Source organism: Syngnathoides biaculeatus, chromosome 16 (genome assembly GCF_019802595.1).
Source record: "Syngnathoides biaculeatus isolate LvHL_M chromosome 16, ASM1980259v1, whole genome shotgun sequence".
NCBI lineage: Eukaryota > Metazoa > Chordata > Actinopteri > Syngnathiformes > Syngnathidae > Syngnathoides > Syngnathoides biaculeatus.
Genome location: NC_084655.1, coordinates 7,655,450 through 7,677,230, shown reverse-complemented (window position 1 = coordinate 7,677,230; position 21,781 = coordinate 7,655,450). Strand labels below are relative to the sequence as shown.

At 40.7% G+C, this 21,781-nt stretch overlaps 1 protein-coding gene across 6 annotated transcripts in view; it reads left to right on the top strand.

Moving 5' to 3' along the window:
* The window catches only part of LOC133514209 (RNA binding protein fox-1 homolog 3-like), a 485,672-nt gene that overhangs the window by 364,792 nt on the left and 99,099 nt on the right, over positions 1-21,781 (top strand). The gene's annotated exons all lie outside the window — the stretch shown is intronic.

Below are 21,781 nucleotides of genomic sequence, written 5' to 3'. Positions count from 1 at the left end.
TTATTCAGCGACGGCGCCGCATCTTTAACCGGCTTTGTGAACAACAAAAGGCTTGTCAGCATGGGATCATCGATAACTAGTTACAGTTCTCTTGTGTTTTATTTCTATTTAGGCCCCAATCAATACACTGTATATAAGACTTGTTGCAAGTGTATGTATCTTGCTGTGAGTTTATATATGTGAATTTATTCATTTTAGGCATCTACGATATTATGCCCCATAACTTAAAAGTTATGAATTGAACAATAAGTAGGTTATTTTGGTTTAAATAATTTATTTTGGGTGAATTCATTATGTAATGTCCGTGGAAAGTTGAAAAAAATTCCAACACCAGTTTTACCAAAGTAAAATTTGGTGATCATATCTATTTGATCTACATAATATAATTTGAGCTCTTCTCAGCATCGTTTTACTAATGTGTGCTGGTTTTCAGGTTCTGTGTACGTTATCCTTTTTTAATAGTGCAACACATATCGCAAGGTTCAAGAAAATAGCAATGTCATTTTTTTTCCAATATCTTGCAATTCTAAAGTCAATCTGAACAGGATGCAGGAAAGGTCTGAAGGACATTTATCTGATATGGATAGGTTTCCAATTATGCCATCTTGAGTGTCATAGAGGTCAGAGAACAGAGGTGATAGGTGAAGCGTTAATTTATCCAAATGGTCTAAGGGTGGTAACGACGTCATTGGAAAACATATCCATTGAACAGGAAGTCAGCCATTTTGGTTGAAAGTAGTCCAGTTAGTGCAAATTCAGTCATTCGCACCAGATACAGTGTTTAAATAAATTGCACTACACACCAATTTCACTAATGGACATGAACAAGTATGAAGTCAGCCATTTTGGTTTGTAGCATCCATTTCAACTGAACTTGGTGGCTTCCCTAGAAGAGTTGCAAAAAATACATTTTGCCTCGACACCAGTTTAACCAATTAACATGTAATTGGGTGAACACATTTATCATGCACAAAAAAGCCTAAAGAATTACATGCCTGGAATTGAACAGAAAGTCAGATATTTTTGTAAAAAGCGGTAAATTCCAGATCTTGTACCTTCAGATTATAACATTCACCCAAATGAGCCCCAATTTTCTTGACTGCTTTATCTCATGTGGGTGGACCATAGCGTCAAAGTTTGTTGTTGGCTGTGAAAAAATGTGGCGCGAGGGCCCGTCGATCAACACTCGCAGCTTTGGTTTTATTTGTTTCCCCCCTACGGCTCATTTCACGCAACTCAGGGGACGTCCACCTCTTCCTCATCCTCCTCTTCCTTGTCGCGGTTGAATGTACCTCGCGGGCCGCGGGCGAGGTAGCGAGGGACGGGATTGGCAACACCGCGACGACAACACGCTCACAAACACACTTACAGTGAAACCTCACACGTTTTTTTTGTCCATCCCTCGCTTTTTAGTACGACACGTCCTGAGGTTTTCTATTTCGCGGAACGGCAGGCTACTATTGGTAATGCGCGGCGTGAACAGCGTGAGACCAATTATTGCTTGGGCAGCACAGCTGTGAAGATTATGTTTGGAATGTGGCGTCACCGTCCTTCAAGAGCTCGCCACTCGACGGGGGGAATGGATTTGGGTGGGGGGGTGTCTTTACACCACACCAATGACTCACTTTTTTTTTAATGACTGTTATTAGTGCGTTTAACCACTTACCCAGAAGACAGCATATGGGTTTTCTTTGACAACCCCAAAAAAAAACATTTAAAATGCAAATTTAGTTCAGGTGGAATTTCCAGGAGGCCAAAAGAAAATCCTGCCAGTAGCAGGGAGCACTTTTAGATGTCCTGAAACTTTCAAGGGTGAGATTTTCAACCTTGAAATTTATCTGATCGACACCCTGGAACAAAAATGCTCCTGAAATTGTATTTATTTGGCTTATTGGGCCTTTCTTTATCCAGGTTAGGCAATTGAGAAAATATTCTCATTTGCAATGCCGATCTGGCTGGAGACAGCAGAATCTGAATGAAAAAGGTGTGAGGAAAAATTCTTGCATTTCATATATTTAAGATGATAGAATGTAATTTTTAAAAAGTTTTTTGTATTTTTGGGGGGAGGCTGGAAAAGAATTAAATTTCCTTTCTTTTCAATGAGGAAAGAAGTGTTAACGTACAAGCTTGCAATGTAGAAAAAAATGAGAAACTGAGAATTTTGATTTATCCATACACTAACCCTTTTAAAACATTTCAACATGAACGACATGACACTTGCACAATGTCACACATTGTTCATTAATTAACACACACAATCACATTTAGTACACACTCTTTAATGAACACACACTGTCATGTTGTTCATTAATTAACTCTCTTTAAGACACACCAATTAATGCATGCTAATTAATAAACACACACACAAACACTCCTCTCATCGTCATACACAAACAAATGGATTAATATGTTTGTGTTTGTCAGTCAGGTGCTTGATTCTGTTCACCTGACAACACACACAAATACTTTAATCATTATTTTTGTTATCATGACAATGTTTACTGTAATTGTTTTAATGTTAGTTATTGTTATACATAATGCACTGCATCAAATTATTTACAAGAAATATGCTTCACTCTGTTGGCAATTCCAGAAACGTCACACTGACTTTTATTATCCATCCATTTTCTTAGCTGCTTATCCTCACAAAGGTCTCAGGAGCGCTGGAGCCTATCTCAGTTGTCAACAGGAAGGAGGCGGGGTACACCCTGAATTGTTTGCCAGCCAATTGCAGGACTTTTATTATTATTATTACTATTATTATTGCTTTTGTTGCTTGTTTTTCATATATAACGCAATCAGTCAAGATCTTATTCATAATGAAGTTACATGCACATCGGTGTTTTGCTCTCTAACACCTGATAAGACAAATACCAAGCTTTGATTATTATTTTTGTAATTCATCTTCCATCATCCATCCATCCATCCATCCATCTTCTACCACTTTTCTAGGTTGGGTAGCAGGGGGCAGTAGCTTTAGCAGGGATACCAGAATTCCGTTTCCCAGCCACTTCATCCAGCTCTTTCAGAGGGATCCTGAGGCATTCCCAGGCCAGCCAAGAAATTCAGTCTCTCCAGCATTTCCTGGGTCGCCCCAGGGTTTCTTTTCGGTAGAAAATGCCTGGAACACCTCACCAGGTGTCACGAATCAAATGCCCAGCTACCTCATCTGGGTCTGACCAAGCTTCTCACTCAGTCTCTAAGGGAGAGCCCAGACAACCTGCGGAGTGATCTCATTGTGGTCGTTTGTATCCTTGATCTTGTTCTTTCATTCACGACCCACAGCTCGTAACCATAGGTGAGGGTGGGAATGGAGATCGACGGGTAAATTGAAAGCTTCGCCTTTTGGCTTAGCTCCCTCTTTACCATCATCAATCGATACAGAGTCCAAAATACAGCAAATGCTGCACCAATCTACCTGTTGATCTCCTGCTCCATCCTTCCCTCACTCGTGAGCAACACCCCAAAATATTTGACCTCCTCCACTTGGGGCAGGATCTCATCCCTGACCTGGAGAGGGGACAACACCCTTTTCCGAGATTTGGAGGTGCTGATTGTCATCCCGACTGGTTCACACTCGCCTGCGAACTGCTCCAGTAAGTGCTGGAGGTCTTGATGAAGCCAACAGAACCACATCAATTGCAAAAAGCAATACAATGCTGTGGCTACCAAACCGACCTCCTCTTCAATTCAGCTGTGCCTAGAAATTCTGTCCGTAAAAATTTTGAACATAATCAGTGACAAAGGCCAGCCTTAGTAGAATCCAACTCTCACTAGAAACGAGTCCGACTTTTTGGACCAAACTGACACCAGTTTTACAGGAGCCGAACAGCTCGTATATGGGATTCGGTACCCTCTACTCCCGAAGGACCCCCCTCAGGACTCCTTGATGGATACGGTTGAACACCTTCTCCATGTCTACGAAAAACATGTACACTGGTTCAATGAACTCCCATGCACCCTCGAGGACCCTGGCAAGGGTGTGGAGCTGCTTCACTGTTCCACGGCCAGGACAAAAACCATATTGCTCCTCCTGAATCTGAGATTCGACTTCCTGACGGACCTTCCTCTAAAGCACTCCCTGAAAAGACTTTACCAGTGATGCAGGGAAACCTAAATCTGCTGTTCTTAATCACCATAAGGGTTTATGGAGCCATGCCTTGTCTGGTCTCTCACCGAGGACCTGTTTACCATCGGTGGCCCTGCCAGGGGTGTGAGGCCCTCGACAATTTGGCTCCGAAGATCATTGGGACACCCCCCCCCCCACCATGATGGCTCAAGAATGGGTAATTCATGTTCCGTTCCGCTAATCCTCACCAGTGTTGTTTTTAAGCGTACAAGTTCCTATTTTGTAATCAATGTCATGTTTATTATTATTGTACAAAAAGCACTGCAGTAAATTATTATTTACAATAAATTTGTGTACATGTTTTTGACCTGTTATCTCGGACAACAAATGTTCCAGTGGATTTCATTATTGGTATTATTATTGTTATTGGAGGCGGCACGGTGGATCAGCTGGAAAGCGGTGGCTTCACAGTTCTGAGGTCCTGGGTTCAATTCCAGACCCGCCTGAGTGGAGTTTGCATGTTCTCCCCGTGCCTGCGTGGGTTTTCTCTGAACACTCCGGTTTCCTCCCAAATACCAAAAACATACAACTTTAATTGAACACTCTAAATTGCCGCTAGGTGTGATTGTGAGTGCGGCTGTTTCTCGATGTGCCCTGCGATTGTCTACCAACCAGTTCAGGCTGTACCCTGCCTCCTGCCCGTTGACAGTTGGGATAGGCTCCAGCACTCCCGCAACCCGCGAGAGGATAAGCGGCTAAGAAAATGGATTGATGGATTGTTATTGGGAGCAGAAGTCAAAATGATTTAAATGAAAGTTTTGTGCACGTGGGTTCTTTGATCGCTTGCTTATAACTCAAACATCATCTTTAATCTGTATTATAATACAGCATTAAAATTATTATCATAACTAGTGTATTTCAGCAGCATTATAAGGAAGTTTTGTACACATTGGACGTTTGCTACACCGCTCTGATAACGATAATGAAACACCAGCTTTACTTATTATTGAACAACTATTATTCTTACAATTAGTTTACTTAACGGAGGACTGCAGGTTTTGAGGAAGTTGGAAGCACGGAGGTGTTGACACAAAAGTCCAAGCTTTAATTATTACTATTGCTCTTACTCTTGTTCAATATAATCCACTGCAGCAGAGCTTCTCTGTTTTCCCATCGGAGTGTTTTCTTCCTTCCCAGAGCCTCTACTGGAATCACCATTCTTCTTCCACTTTGTTGTTTTTCCGTATTTTCTGGAACATAAAAGAAAAAAATGGGATGAAGCATGTTGGACACTTTACGAGCAAAATGTTTCTCCTGTTGACCGCAAGAAGCCTGCTTTTATGTTTTCAGGAAAACCATAGCCTTGTAAAAACAAAAGGCATACAGTGCACCCAATGAAGTTTGCAATGCAGTCCTGGGGGTGGGTGGGGGGGAGTTGACATTTGATTGATGTCCTATGAGTAGTAGGTTGTATGCTTGATTTAAAGCCTTAAAAATACAAGGGTAATATATTAATTACATAGTTACATACGACTGGTACATTAACAATACTTTTACATTTTTCAATTTATATTTAACTATTCTCGGTTATTTTTAACAATTAATTTCTTAGAAATAATTAATGTATGTTCTATGATTTACTTCTTTAAACCTTTTGTGACACAATCAGAAGTTTTGTTAATCTGAAAATAATTGATTAAACATTTCAATATTAATGTATTTTAAATGTGATTTATTTTTATGATGTTCGACTTAATCTTCTCACTAAACTCAGGGAAAATAATATTTTATGTCAAACATACTCCTCGATCATTCTGGGGAAAAAAAATCAAATGGCCACCAGGGAGCAACAGAAGCAGAATTGCCGTGGGTTCAAATGACACTTAGCTGTAAATGTACTTCCAATCAAGGGCGATCTTGGTTTGCTGTTGCCATGCTTCCACTGCCGTAACCCTTGTGTGCCTGGTATGGGCACCGAGGTGACATGCTGCCCACTTGGGTGCTCAGCAGCGGCTTCTTTCCCACCGCCCACACCCACATTTAATGCTAATTCCAGCACTTAGCATGCCAATGAAGCAGGAATTGGATAGTAGAAGTAAGATAAATATAGTTGTTATTCCACACTAGGTGCGCGAGGGGGGCAGAGTGCGAGAGAGGTGAAGGTGACGGGAGGTGAGGGTGAGGGTCGTTTGTACAAGTTCCCTAAAGACATCCCGAGTAGGCATTTGTATACATTCATGGGGGTGCAATTAGAAACGTCACATCAGGAAGAATGGTGGCAGATGTGGGAGGTGGGGTGGGGTTGGGGTTCTCATTCACTTTGGAGGCTTAACCCATTAATTTTGGGGAAAATACTTTGATCACAAAAAATCCGCCAATTTACAATTGGACTCATTTTAGGACATCATCCTGGAAAAACATTTTTTTTTTTACAGTTACAAAATTTTGTTTAAATGTGTGGTTGTTTCACCGCCGTGGTACTTTTTTTTTTGGGTTTGTTTGTTTTAAGAAATTACTAAAATCCAGTAAACTTCAACTTTTTTATGGAAAAAGATCTGCATAAAAAAATAACTGAAGGTTGATTCCCCCTGCCAATATTTCCCTTATGTATCTTGGGCCTGAAAGGCAGAACTGAAAATGAATCAATTAGTCGTTGAAAGGGGAGTAAACTTACCTGCCAGGAGAAAACAGATTACTTATATATTGGGGAGGGGTTATTCACTTGGGAACCTCAGTGAGCGCGGGTTCCACTGGGAAAGCGACGTGACATCCATCAGCCGTCTGGCCGGATGACTCGCGATGAGCCTTCTCATTCAGACTGTGTAATAACGGCAACAAAATGAGACGGATGACCTGGCGTGGGTAGGGGGCTTCACTGGTGACTGAGGGGGCAAGGGGTAGTGTGATTTTCTGTGGCAGTGGAAGATGACAGCGGCACATGATGGGGCGCGGTTGACTCGGGTCCAGGTGGACTCGGGTGGCTGAGCAATTGCTGGACTGGAAGTAAAAGAAAAAATGCTCCCGGAAGATGACGGCCATCTGGATGTCAGTCCGTGTCCGTAAAATCGGAATGTGCGACCCCCCACCCCCACCCCCCGGCGCATTCCCCTGGTGCCCATGCTCATGACGGTCAAGGGTGAGCTGGAGTCTTTCCCTGCTGAATTTCAGTGAGAGAAGTAGGATAAACCAATTGGTTGGTCAGTTTAAATCAACTCGGTGATTAAAGGTCACAGATTGGTTTAATTTAGTGGCTGAAAAATTCCCCCCCCCAAAACTAAATCACAAAAAAGTTCATGACAAAATATTACACAGTAAGCTTTTGTCATACAGCAACTTTTTCCCCCCCAAAATTTGATCTTCAATCTCAAATTACATATTGATTTTTACTTTAAAAACGCTCGTTTATAATTGAAAAATGACAACTTGTTTCACCCCCAAAAAATTTGCTTTAATTGTTCAAAAATGGGTTTGATCTTCATCTTTTCAAGACTTGTTTCTCCTAAAATGACCCGGAATTTTAATTTGCATTTTTTTTTCTCAGAACTTTCTGCGTCATGGGGCAGATGTGTCAACAATTCTTCTTCTTCTTATCTGTTCGGATTGTCCCGATCATCTTTTTCCATCTAAGCCTATCTTGTGCATCTTCCTCTCTAACATGCACTGTACTCATTTCCTTCCTCCCAACATCCATCAACCTTTTATTTGGTCTTCCTCTCACTCTTTTGCCTGGCAGCTCCATCCTCAGCATGCTTCTACCAATATACTCACTCTCTCGCCACTGGACATGTCCAAACCATCGAAGTCTTTTCTCTCTAACCTTGTCTCCAAAACATCCAACTTTGGCTGTCGCTTTAAAGAGCTAATTTCTAATCCTATCCAACTTGCTCACTCCAAGCGAGAAACTCAACATCTTCATTTCTGCTACCTCAGGTTCTGCTTCCTGTTTCTTCAGTGCCACCGTCTCTAATCCGTACATCATGGCCGGCCTCATCACTGATTTATAAACTTTGCCATTCATCTTAACAGAGACTATTGTGTTACATTGAACATCAGACACCTTCTGCCAACTGTTCCACCCCGCTTCTCCACTTACCACACTCACCATTGCTCTGGATTATGGACCCCATGTATTTGAAGTCGTCCACCCTCGCTATCACTTCTCCCTGGAGCTTCACTCTTCCCCCACCGCCCCTCTCGTTCATGCACATATACTGTTTTACTTCGACTAAACTTCATTCCTCTCCTTTCCAGTGCGTGCCTCCATCTTTCTAATTGCTCCTCTGCCTGCCTGACCGACCCTCCTGGCCGTCCGAGATGGGGCATTCCCAGGGTAGTTCCAGGGTGATTTCATAGAACAGCATTGAAAATAAATTAACTCTTTCGCCCTTCTAATCACCCCCTCCCCATCCCAAAAATATATTTTAAATCTAAAATGTTCGATTTTTTTTCTACTCAGAACAACACTAGAATGTTATCCTTTCAAATGTATTATTTCAATCAAAAATACATTTGTAATTTACAAGTAAATACAATTTAAGATTTTTTTTCTCAAGATTACTTTCTTTAAAAATGTGACTTTAATTTCATAGTGCAAGGTTCCAAGAACTCTTTTCTCCCCAAAAAGTAAAATCCTATAGTTTGTTTTTCCACTACTCTGATGTACTTATTTCTTTGCTCAGAGAAAATCTTCTAAAACAGTTTTTGCAACTGACATGACATGACAATACTGTACATAAATTGAACTTTGGTCTTGTAGCATTTTACTTGAATTCTCTTTTGTCCTCTTAGTGTACTTTTTGAAAAGATGAAAGAAAATTATTTTATTTTAAATCTCATCTTTCTCAGAAAAAAAACAAATGCTTTTTTAAAACAGTGATTCCAACTTTGCCCATTCAGTTAATTAGATGCATGATGCCGTAAGTGTCTGGCATAGTGACAACTCCTTTCGACATAAAATATGACATTGCAAATGTGTGCTTCCTAATATTTGGGTGTGTTACGACGTCAGCGTCTGGGACAGCAGGAACTGCTTTTGATATAATTAGGATGTGGCCAGTGAGTGCCAGATGTTAAAATGTTCTTTTTGGACCAAAATATTCTGTATTTGCTTTCGAAACGGGCGCTATGCCTCTGCCCTTACACTACATCGGAATCTAGCAAATGGATAGGTTTCCAATTACGCCATCTCGTGTGTCATAGAGGTCAGAGAACACAGGTGATAGATGAAGCGTAAAGTTTTTTTCTATCGTTAATTTATCCGATTGGTCTAAGGGTGGTGGTGACGTCATTGGAAGCCTATCCATTCCTTGCTCGGCTCCACCCTTCCATTTCCTTGGTTGTATAGCTCACCACCGTCTTCTTCCACCCAAACCCACTGCCCTTCCACCGCTCAAAATTATAAAAGGTTCACATCCGCAAACCCTCCCCCGCTTGATTTTTTTGGGAAAGAAAAATGCGAGAGTAGAAAGAAGGAGCGGGGCGGCTGTGGAGAAAACCTCATTTCTGGCGGCGTGCTGCAGCTCGCGGGTTATTGAGGTGGCTGTAATTTGATAAGGAGCACAAACTCAATGGACTGTGAGCCAGTCAGCACTTTGCGGCCAGTTACATTTGCGGTACCAAGCGGTGGGGGTGGGGTAGTGGGGAGCAGGAGCGGCATGGTGCGGGGTGGGGCGGCACACCGCCGACACTGACTCCTCAGGTCTTTCCAACCAATCTGCCCTGTGCACCTCCAACTCAAACGCCATTTAATCTGAAGCTTTTTTTCGCCCCCAGTGTTCCCAAAGTCAGTTTTTGTTGTCGCATTGTAACGATAAGACCTCAGTGAGATCAGCACATCAAAGATTAGCCTCACGCCGTCAGAATGAATAGCTTAATCGGATTCCCAAAGTGAGACGAGCTAGTATCCCCCCTTCCTCCAAGAAGTGAGTTGAAACACTGCCTATTGATAGTGGTGGGAAGTAACCAAGCACAAATTCTTTCTTCCATTTTATTTCACATTCAATTTAGTAATTACCACTAAATTTCTAAAATTACTAATAGCAAACAAACTACAAGTGTACTCATTTTAGCCAAATGTCCAAACTTATAAGGAAAATAATGTTATTATTACTATTATCAGTATGATTTCAAATGCCATTGGTTGTATCATTGTACGTAGACACGTTTTAATAGCATGAAATCATCAGTCAAGCCAAGCTTTCTCCTTTGGAAAAAAAATAATCCTGCCATCTTATCACAATGGTATTGTATCTAATTTATGGGGGGGGGCATTTGTACTTTTGTTCTCCTGTTCATTCCATACAGTGAAACCAAACGAAACTCTGCATTTAACTGGTGGCTCCCCTGAAAAAGGTTTATAATTACCTATTGATGCTACAAAAACTGGCAGCAAGTGCTTTTTATACAAAATTAGACTAGGCTATGGCCTGACTAAGTGATGCTCCTCTCCTCAAGTCATCATAATACCTTGCTCCCAAGATACCACATATGGTACCCAAGTAATCTTATTATATGAGCGATGTGTTTTGCCTGAGCAAAAGTTTTTCCAAATCAAATCTGAAAATAGGTGAATAGGCCAATTCACATATAGCCAACCACCAGTATCCGGGAGTTCACTGCACATCCACTTTTACCATTTAACCAGTCATATTACCCAAGTATCTTTATTTTTACTCAAGTACTGGGTATGAGTAATTTTGACACCACTTCCCATTGAGCTGTTTGCATTCCGGCAGGCCCACATGAAAAATGAAAAAACGAGCTAGATCGGCACAAAGCGTTGGAAATGTCTTTGCGGGGGGTCTGAAAAAGTGGGACATTGCGATTTTTGATGTTAAACAGACTGTAAAATGCTGCAGGGATAGGGGAAAGGGGGGTTGGGAGGATCTGGTGAGGGCCCCCCACCGTGGTGGCGACGGGCGGCGTTCACACATGAGCGGTCGCTCTCATGAGTAGTCGCTGACGGCGAAGTCAATCTACGGTCCGGTGTTTGAAGAGCACTGCTCCTAAAGGTCGGCGGTGGCCTGATTAAGGAGAAACGGTTTTCTTCAAATCCTGAAATCACTCATATCATCCAGAATTCAAAGTGTAGTCTTTTTAGCACTGTGTTTCGTTTTTTTAAAATGTGGACAAAACTGCATTACATTAAAATGTGGCCTTCACTTAAATAACCACAAAACTACCAGTGTACTCTTCTTAGCACAGCGCTGGGGAAGAGACATTTTTGTTACTACATTAGATTGTAAAACGATGTTCGCTTAACATTCAGTCATAAAACATCCATCAAACTACAAGTGTAGTTTCATTGCTGTTGGAAAATCTTCATTGAAATGGACATGTAGTCTGTCCTTAACGTTCACTTCTAGTTTTCACAAAATCCTAAAATCACTTACATCCACCTGACTACACGTGAACTTGTTTCAGGATGGTAGATGATTTTTTTTTTTCACCCTAAATAACCGGTGTCAAAGTCAAGGTCTGGGGGCCAATTCCGGCCCGCTACATGATTTTATGTTGCCAGCGAAGGGAAATCACATGTGTCAACTTCAATGATTCTTGTGAAAATCTGCAACAAAATTCCATATTGTCATTTCATAAATTGTAACATTGAAATATTAAAAGCATTTTCATGTTACCAAAAACCTGTTGAAAAACACTTTACCCTTGACTTCTGATTCCAAAACGAGATTTCATATTTAAATATGATTAGGCGATTAAAGATTTTTATGGTTTCAATGATAACGCCCCTCTCAGGGAAACCGTATTTTACATTGTGTCCTGTGACAAAAATGAGTTGGAGACCTTTGCATCAATTTTTTCTTCAACATTGGTTTGGTAATTTTAACAAAATGATAACATTGATTAAATCCAGCAATAAAAGTGTAGGACGAACTATTTCTCCCGCAACAATACTGTAAATAAAATATCAGTTTTTTGTGCTTGAAATGTGTTTTAAATTCACAAAAGATCTGCCCCATAACATTTTTACATAACGTCAACAGTTGTTCTTGTTTTCACAAAACGCTAATATTGGTAAAATCTAGGAAACGGAAAGTGTTTTATTTTCACCGGAATGTCAAAAAAAAAGAGTTAATGAATTTGACTTAAATGTCATATTTACAACATTTTCTTTTCACTCCATGCTAATATCAGTCACATCCTCAAAACATCTAGTTTCTGTCAAATCTTTGTTTGACGGTTGAATTGCGCGCATATTTTCTTTTTTGTGCTATTTTTCACAGAACTTTAGGGAAACCTCTTTTGTTAGTCTTTACAAATCTGTTAAATTGACACATGGTTGAGGAATTTTAATATTTTTTTTCATGATTTGACAAATTGTTAATATCCACCAAGCTCCTGCTTTTTCTTTGGCTTGTCACCCTCATAACAAGGTATCGTCGCTCATCTCGTCTCCCACTCTGGAGTGGCGACTGCGGCGTCTTTTTACGACTAAAACCCACTGTGTAAAACATTAACAAGCGCCTTTAAGATCCCCGCCTGGCTGACAATAGGGTGTCTGTAAATCTCTTCCGCCGAGCCCCAAATCCCCCGACGCCGCATCCCGTGGCGGCGGCCGTATTCTTGTCAGGATGCGATGCTGGCGCGGTGAATAGCAAAACACGCGACGCCCACGTCCAGATTAGCGGTCAGACACTTGTTTACACTACCTTTGGAATGTTTGACTTGGCAAGCAGCAGAAGGGAGGGATTAGTTTCTCTATGGATTGATTGGGCAAAAATGGTTATGGATGGTGGAAAAGATGGATGGGAAAATCCACCTTCGTCCTCAGATCCTCTTCCTCCCCCGTTATACCGCCGTTTGGTTGTGCCATCATTCCTATTACAGAGAAACCCCGCTATATCTCAATTCACGGTTTGCATCCCTCCCATATTGCTGATTTTAATTATTTTTTTTTTAATATGCAATGTAGAACAACATTTTGCCACAACATGCCTGAGCTAAACGAGAAGCCGTGCAATGTAATTAACAGCAAGAAGAAGAGGCAGAGAAGGTCCTCTAATAAATTTCAGCTATTATTCCCACAGAGCAGAAAATGTCTTCCCGTAATTATTTTGCATGCTCTGTTTGGATGTGTTGTTGCTGTGTGTGTATTAAGTATGTATTAAAGTTGTATTTATCGTAAGATTTGTGAACCTTTCTATGGCATTTCCCATTACAGTATATATTAGCATTTTGCTTGCAGCCTTTAGTCATTACTACATATGGTTTAGTTGAACATTTTGGAGTTCAACTCAACTCTCAATTTTATTTATGTATCATTTAAAAATATTTCTTGATGAAAACAAATATTCTCGATCATATTTTTCATTTTTCTTTTTATGCCTAGACGTCTTTACCGTTAAGTATCCCAAATGAAGTTTCATGACTTGCTCCATGTTTTCTGAAGATTCTAATTAATTTTTGTATCTATAAAATTTTATTTCGTATTGCCTAATATAACTAACACAAATGCACCTTAGTGGCTTTATTTATTTATTTAATGTTGGGTGGGGGCTTTTTTGTCACCGAAACTGTCTTTACCACTAATGCCACTAGCGAAACCCTCATTATGGTGTTGCAATACACCAGAGGGATTTGTTTTGAATTCACACAACAGGAGACAGCATAGCAAATGGTGTTATTTCTGAGATATGAATGAATATGTATTCATGTGTGACCAGGTGGTAATTATTGCATATCTTTACTGTTATTATGATTGTATTAAAATAAGTGGAATGGATTTATTGAGTCATTAGGATCATCACTTCTGTCCATAGTGTTTGATTGACAACCCATGTAAATTGTGCAAATCACATAATTTCGATAAAGCTGTCTGCCCGTGCCACTATGTTAAGAAAGTGTATTTCAATGGGTCACCGCCATTTACTCTGTCAAAAATATTGCATGACTATGATGGCGTAATTTTTTTAATCTATAAGATTTTTAAAATGGTATTATATCTGTGGCTTTTTCAGTATGTGGATATATTTGTCTATGTCAAAACTAAAGAGGCATATTTTTTAAGTGTCTCTACTATTATTAATCAGATTAGATAAAAACAACCCCCATTTTCTCAACTCTTGTGTTACTGGTAATTACGTTGCATCTAGATACAGGAGAGCTCATTGCTGCCCGGCATGTTGTGGTGCAATGGGGTACTACACTGAAGGTACGCAACTCCAAATTGGGACTTGCCTGAATGCTAGGAAACCCCATAAAATATGTTCATTTAAAAATACGCAATAAAATAGAACACAAGCTAAAGCTATATATTGGGACAGGTGCGTATAATGGAGCAAACGTCCTTGACTGGATTTTGCCATTGGAGGACCAGAGGCCTTATTTTCAATGTGATTGGGTTCCATAAAGTGGGGGGAGGAAAAAAAGGGGGAAATCCAGTCTGAGGCACTTTTTTTAGGCCCACCTAATTGATAAAGACAGGGGCTTGTTCCATCAAGGGCAGCGTGCGATTAAAATATTTTAAATTTATGAAACACCCAAAATGTCCGTGGGGATCACTGGTGACAAAACGCCCTTATACACACACACACAACCACACACAGAAATGCACAGCGTGGGGTTCGACCTGAATGCCTTGCTGGGTATGTCACGTTGATTTCCAAATGACACACCGGCTCCCGCCGCAGCTAAGTGTCAGCACACGCGAGGCAACGATGATTAAGGAACGTCTTCATCTTACACCCCCACAACTGTTTTACTTTTACATTCTCTCTCTCTCTCTATGTCTCTCTCATTTGCTCATGTCTCGTGCAAGTGACTACTTACCCCGCCCCATCTCCTGCACGGACAAAGCTGATAACAGATTTCGTTACCATGACGCTTAGGGGAAGGCCACTTTATACTCCGGTGGTCTTGCGGTTGACAATGCCCGCATTGCATCAAGTGACCTGCGCATTGCCCCACGCAGCACCTCTGCATAGCTTGTGCATAGCTTACCACGCACACGTCAAAATAATTTGCTGCACGGGGAAAGCCGAAGCAGTCATCCATCGGGATTGGCCCGTTTTGATGACATGTTGTGATGACGTACTCACTGACCCTCACTGCTCCACACAGTACCTATGCCGCCACCTTCTCAATCAATTTCACAACATAATTAAACATATCATATGGTCATTTGTTGAAGAAGACACTCTTCCACGGTGGCCATTTTTTCTTGTTTTGTTCTTTGTTACGGAAAGGAAAGTAAAAACGGCTACCGGAAATGACCAAAATGTGCAAAGGAAACTGCATCTTGTGTGAGCCCAAACAGTAAAGGCCGAAGAGACAGGTCTGACTTGGAGAAGAATTGCAGCAAATTTTCAAAACTGCACGTGTGGGTTGCGCTGGAGTGTAAAGAGAAACTCCACGTGAGATAGCTGCAGTGATGTCAGCGCAGTTGCCGCGCACAAGGGTATAAAGATGCCTTAAGATGGTTGCATGTTCAACCCCTTGTTTAAAAAGGTCAATGCAAACTATGTAGTGCCACAGTGACAGCATGATTGAATTTTCACTTGTGGAAGCAGCACTTCATCACTACATTGCACTCTGCAAGTTAGTGTGTGGATCTGTGTATGCAACCATTTTGATCACCATCAACGAATTCCTCCATTTTTTTTTTTTACCATACTAATAGTCTAATGTTACACACATTTCACCTTTTTTACACTTTCAAAAATATTGAAAATATTTGTCTGTCTTCACACAACGATTTATTGATTTCTGGATTTATTGATTTCCCCCACGCACGCACACACACACACACACACACACAAAGAATCTGGGAATTGGTACACTCCTGGAACACTATAAATTCATTACTTTTCTTTGTATAGTTTTGGAAGTCAAATATTGTCTTACGACATCATAACTTGAAAAATCTGTAATGAGTCAAGGTACTTCTGGACTTTTATATTTATTCAAAAGGCCATTGTCATTTTCAAGTCTTTTCTGATTGGCTAGATCAGTCCCAACAGAATTAAGGGCCCGAGTGCCACCTGTTGCTTTGGCATTCACATGGTAGGCTGCAAATGTGTTGCTCCAGTTTTTAAATGTGCATTTTGTTGTTTTTGTACATCTAAATGGGCCAGGATCGCAACATGGTCGCCAGGGAGGATCCGCTGGAAAGTTGTCGGACTTCCTGCTTCCAGCGTTGCGTCGTCATTCAAAGTCTCTCTTTTGATGTGCATCTAATAAATAATATATCATAATACATACCCGGGCTGCAAGGGGATGTGCACTTTTAAGTGCTAATGTATGCACCACATGCGCACCCGCCTCAGCCCTCTACCCCCCACATGCACCAACGATGTATGTAAATGACTTTAATGGGCTCTTCTGTTCCCATTTAATCCGAATGGAAGTTGCCATACGCAGCTGTGCGCTCAGTGCCAGTGTGTTCAGGCCCGGCCGAGCAGCACCGACACCATTTTTACACCACAGCTACACCATGATTGGATGAGACAGGAGTTTGTGTGTGTGTGTGTGTGTGTTTGTGTTTGTGATACATGAAGTTTAACGTTCTTTAGAGAGAAATCTCAGTGTGAGATTAATGCTTTTGTGCGAAATAATAGCATTTTGTCAATTTGTTAGTTCATTTGTCAGTTTAACATCGCTTCATTCAGTCAGCCATTTCCTGAGCCGCTTATCCTCACAATCAATTTAGAGTGCCCAATTATTGTTTCATGTTTTTGGGATGTGCGAGGAAATCGGAGTGCCCAGAGAAAAGGGACGCAGGCACGGGAGAACTCGCAAACTCTGCACAGGCGGGGCCGGGATTTGAACCTCGTTCTTCAGAACTGTGAGGCTAATATTCTAAACTTCAGAACTGTGAGGCTAACACCACCATGCTCAGTTTAGTAGTTAAGTAAAGAATAAAAGTGAAACTTTTTTTTTTTCTTTAGCATTGTAGTTTTTTGTGGATGCTAGCATTTTCCCCAAACTACCAAAGTTAATGTTTAGGAAAAACAGTGGATGGGAGAATGAACCAATCAATTGATAACAGTCAAACATTTTATTTTCCCTACCATTCAAAATGGAATGAGCATACTGAAGTTTGGTGGATGTTAACATTTTGTGCAAACTACCAAAGTGTACTTAAAAGCAAACTGTGGTAGAGCCAACCTAACAGCTAGCTAATACCAAAAAACAAAAAGATTTTTACAAATATTTGTTTGTGAGCAAAAACTATATTGGAGCAGCAAACCATTGAGCCATTTAACAGATAAAAAAAATGTGTGACTCAAATGAGTACTCTTGTAGGTGTCTTGTTGGTTTATGTTAGCAATATTAACATTTTATGAAAACTAAATGAATGAAACTATTGGCAGGACAAAGCAAACCATCAACCTGACCATAACAAAAGTCATTGTTCTGACTCCAAACATGTAATTTGATTGGCATTATGAACCTGCCAATTTTACAGATTTGTTTACAGTAAAAAAACATTAAAACTCCCCAATTCCTTGCTAGATGTTGAGTTTTGTGGGAAAAGAACCAATTGTCAATCTTACGCGCTATTTTTAATTTCACCACTCACATTTTTCCTAAAAGGAAGATGCAATATGCAGTTCAGTGGCATTATGTTCAGGCCCAACCACTCGCAGTAAAGCTTCTGTGCATTAGGTCGGTGATTCTCAAAGAGTGGTCAGACAAAATCGCTGCATAAATACAGCGCAGTTGTCTTTCACATTTACAATACATTTGCATTCATTCTTTTAAGACGGTAAAAATTGAGGTGAAATTTGTGTTCAACTTCTGTTTGCAATACATTTAATTAAATCATTTCCCCCCCATATTAAGGCATAATGTGAATTGTCAAAATGTGCTTTATGTACAGTCACATACATTTACATACAAATACTTGTAAGACTAAAACCTCGATCTTGTGTTTGATGAACACTTACACCCATACTATGCAGTATTATTATTTTGATCATAATGATGATACTTGAAGAGCTAATTATTTTTTGAGGTGGTAATTGTTGCAAGAATGTTTGATAGCTGCTACGCTAGGTGAAGTTGAATGTTCATTAGAGCGAAATCTTAGTGTGAGAGAGGGAAATAGGAGAGTGTGAGGAGCGTTTTTTTTTCATCTCAGACACATGCGAGAAGACGGAATAATGGAGCCCGCAGCCTCCAACCCCCCCCCCCCCACTCCCCTTAACCCCCTTCATTCTCTCGCCGCCTACGAGCATTTGACTCGCTTTGGAAGGGAAGAACACGACCCATAAATAAAAATGCATTTGGCCAATTTACTTATCAAGCAGAATGAGTTGCCTCACATTTCAGCTTTTCGAGGCCCCTTTTCCTCTCGGGCTGTGAAACCGATACAGCGACGGGGGCCGCTGATTCTCTGCACTCACACGGATCAGAGGCGCGTAACAATTGGCCCGCCATTGATTTCCGACTCCCCTTACAGCGCCCCCCCACGGTGGACGCTTCCGGTCATAATAGCTGCCGCCCGGGAGGGCTGTATTCTTCGCTCGCCGAAGCTGGACAGTGTGTGTTCATTTCCTTTTGAACGTGAACGAAGCACTCCACGGCTTTAATCGCTTTCTGACCACAAGTGCAGAGGATTTTTTTTTTTTTATTGTCCACTGTGAAGGCATTTTTTGTAAGAATAAAGAATGTGGTGCAACATACAGTGTTTCTTTACTGCATTGGATTTAATAGATGCTAGTGATGTTACCATTTTGTCACAACATGAGAAAGAATAATCGAAGGCACAAACTGTCAATTTAATGCAGATTTGTCAACTAACAAAAAAAGTTTTTTCCCTTGACATTGCAAAAAAGAAGAGTAGTCTTTCAGAAACGAGTAAAGAATAAATTGGTACAACACACCATCAGTTTATTGAAGAACTGTAAACAGTAGAAAAACGTTGAGCTCTGACATAGTCCTAAAAACAGTCAAAATTTTCTGTGGATCTTAGCTGTGTTAGCAATTTTAAAAAGACCGAAGAGAATATCGGAGGTATTTACCAACTGTCAATTAAACGCTGATTCATTAACAGTAACAAAAGTTTCTATCACAACTTTCTCAAAAAACAATACATTTGTAGTTTAGTGGCAATATTAGCATTTTGTGAAAACTACTTTTTACATGAAAGAGAATATTCGAGAGACAAACAAACTGTCAAAACAATGCAGATTTTTTTTTTGACAGTAATAAAAAGTCTTTCTCCTTTGCACAGAAAATAGACTTTTACTTTGGATCTTAGCGTTTTGTATGAATTTTCTCCATGACAACAAAACAGTCAGGTTTTTACATATTATTACAGTAAAATCCGTAAACTTGTGGCTTGGTAGAAAACAACATGAAAAAAAATATTGTCAGAGAGAACCTACCATCAATTTAATGCTGGTTTGTTCACTGTAACGAAAATGTTTTAGATATGTTGCGCTAAAATGAGTGCACTTGTACATCGAGGCATCATGGGGGGGGGGGGGATTCAAATTTCCCCTGCTGTTTACAATTTTGTACATGATGGTAATATTAGTAAACTAGTTTTTCTGATCTGCGATTGGCTGGCAACCAGTTCAGGGTGTGCGCTGACGCCTTCCCGAAGACACCTGAGATTGGCTCCAGCAATCCCGCACCCTCGTGAGGCTAGGTGGCTCTGAAAATGGATGGATGGATAGTCTTTGTGATGCTATTTTGTGAATGCTACAAATAACATTGCGTCCACTCCAGATTTTTTAACAGTTTAGAAACCCCGAGTGTTGTGCTCAGTGACTTTGTGCTGGGCCAGAGTGGATTTTCCCAAGCCCCACAGTGAACCTCGCTGCTAGCGCGCTGCTCCACGGGGAAGTTCTGTAATCGTGTTGTCCCCCCAGCAGGTGATCCTCCGAGGGGGAACACATGAAGGCCGTGGACTCAGAGCGGGCGCCTTTGATGAAACAAAGGCTGACGATGTTTGAAGAACTTAACAAGCGAGTACAGCGAGTTTGACTTACAATCTTTATCTTGAGCTGAAGTGACGGCTTCATGTCAGACGTATACAATGAGATCCATACGTTTTCCTCGCGTCATTAAAGTTACAGTGGGCTCGCCTCGAAAACACGAATGCGCCCGATCAGAGGAAGGTGGACAGATCCGGGTGTGGTCGCGGAAAGTGGTGAGTTTGTGGTAGAGAAAGAAGCAGAGGCATGTGTTTCTTAAAGCTCATACATTGATAATGCCTGCAGTTATATTGGTCGCCTTTATTATGCATGTGGACATGCCACGCCCTTCTAGCAAAACCATATCATGCATGCAGTAAAAAGGTCAAAACGGCGATGGCGAGACATAGAGAGCATCGTTATACGACGTTCCATACAGTACATATTCGATGTTGAAAAGATTGAACAGCTCGTTTTGTGCATTGAATATGATGGACGTTAGCATATAAAAAAGAAAGAAAGAAACTTAACATAACATAATTTTGAATAGTTGAATCAATTAGGGCAGCACAGCTGGTAAAGCATTGGCCTCACAGTTCTGAGAACCTGGGTTCGATCCCAGCCCCACCTGTGTGGAGTTTGCACGTTATCCCCGTGTCTGCGTGGGTTTTCTCCGGGCACTCCAGTTTACTCCCAGATCCCAAAAAACATGCAACATTAATTGGACACTCTAAATTGCCCCTAGGTGTGATTGTGAGTGTGGCTGTTTGTCTCAAAGTGCCATGCGAGGGCTGGCAACCAGTTCAGGGTGTACCCCGCCTCCTACCCGTTGTCAGCTGGGATAGGGTCCAGCATCCCCTGTGAACCTCGTGAGGATAAGCGGCAAAGAAAATGGATGGATGGATGCATATATGGATGAATCAATCAGCAATAGTAAATTGGTTAATGGTCGCGGTGTTACTAAGTTGTTAAAATGACCAAAATTAACTTGAAGGAAAATAGTGGTGGGACATTTCAAACATTTATTTACAATTATTTAAACAAATCTTTTCCTTCCCAAAAGGAGGAGACGTTAACAAACCAACTGTAAATTGAACACAGATGTGTTGCATAACATTGTAGTTAAGAAGCATTTTGGGAAAACTATCAAAGTGTAACTTGATGAAAACGGGGGTGGGTTTTTTTAACCAATTTATTTATAGTAAAAACGTATGTACTTTTACACCCCTTAGGTTGTGTAAAAAAAATGAACTTGTTTGGTTTATGTTAACATTTTGCGAAAACGACTGAAGTAAACATGGGGGAAAAAATAAAATGCTAAACCATGAGTAAATCTAATCCAACTTTTTTTTAACACTAATAGTTTTTTTCCCGAGCAAAGTAAAAAGAGTACACTTGTAGTTTGGTTATTGTTAGCAATGCTGTCATTTTGCTAAAGCTAAGTGAAAATAAAAGAAAACAGTGGTGGCGTGAACAAAAACAATCAAAAATCCCTTAAGACGATAAAAAGAGTACATTTGTCATTTCATGGATGTTAGTTTGCATTTTGTAGTGGAGGGGCCAACAAACCGGCATTTTACAGCAACCGTCTCCACATCGTGTTAAAACTCAGTTGAAGGCGAATACAGTAGCACGGCAAAATATTTCCCCCTGAACATGTCTCTTAAAAGAGTGCACTTGTCATTGGCAAATCCCTGGAAGGAGGTATCGCATTCTGCTCGCCATCTGCCACATTGGCTAAAAGCGGCGCTCCCTCCCAGAGGAAGCTCCAGAGGTATGTTCCACAAGTCATTTACAGCTTGCAATTAAAAATACATTTAAAAAAATAGAA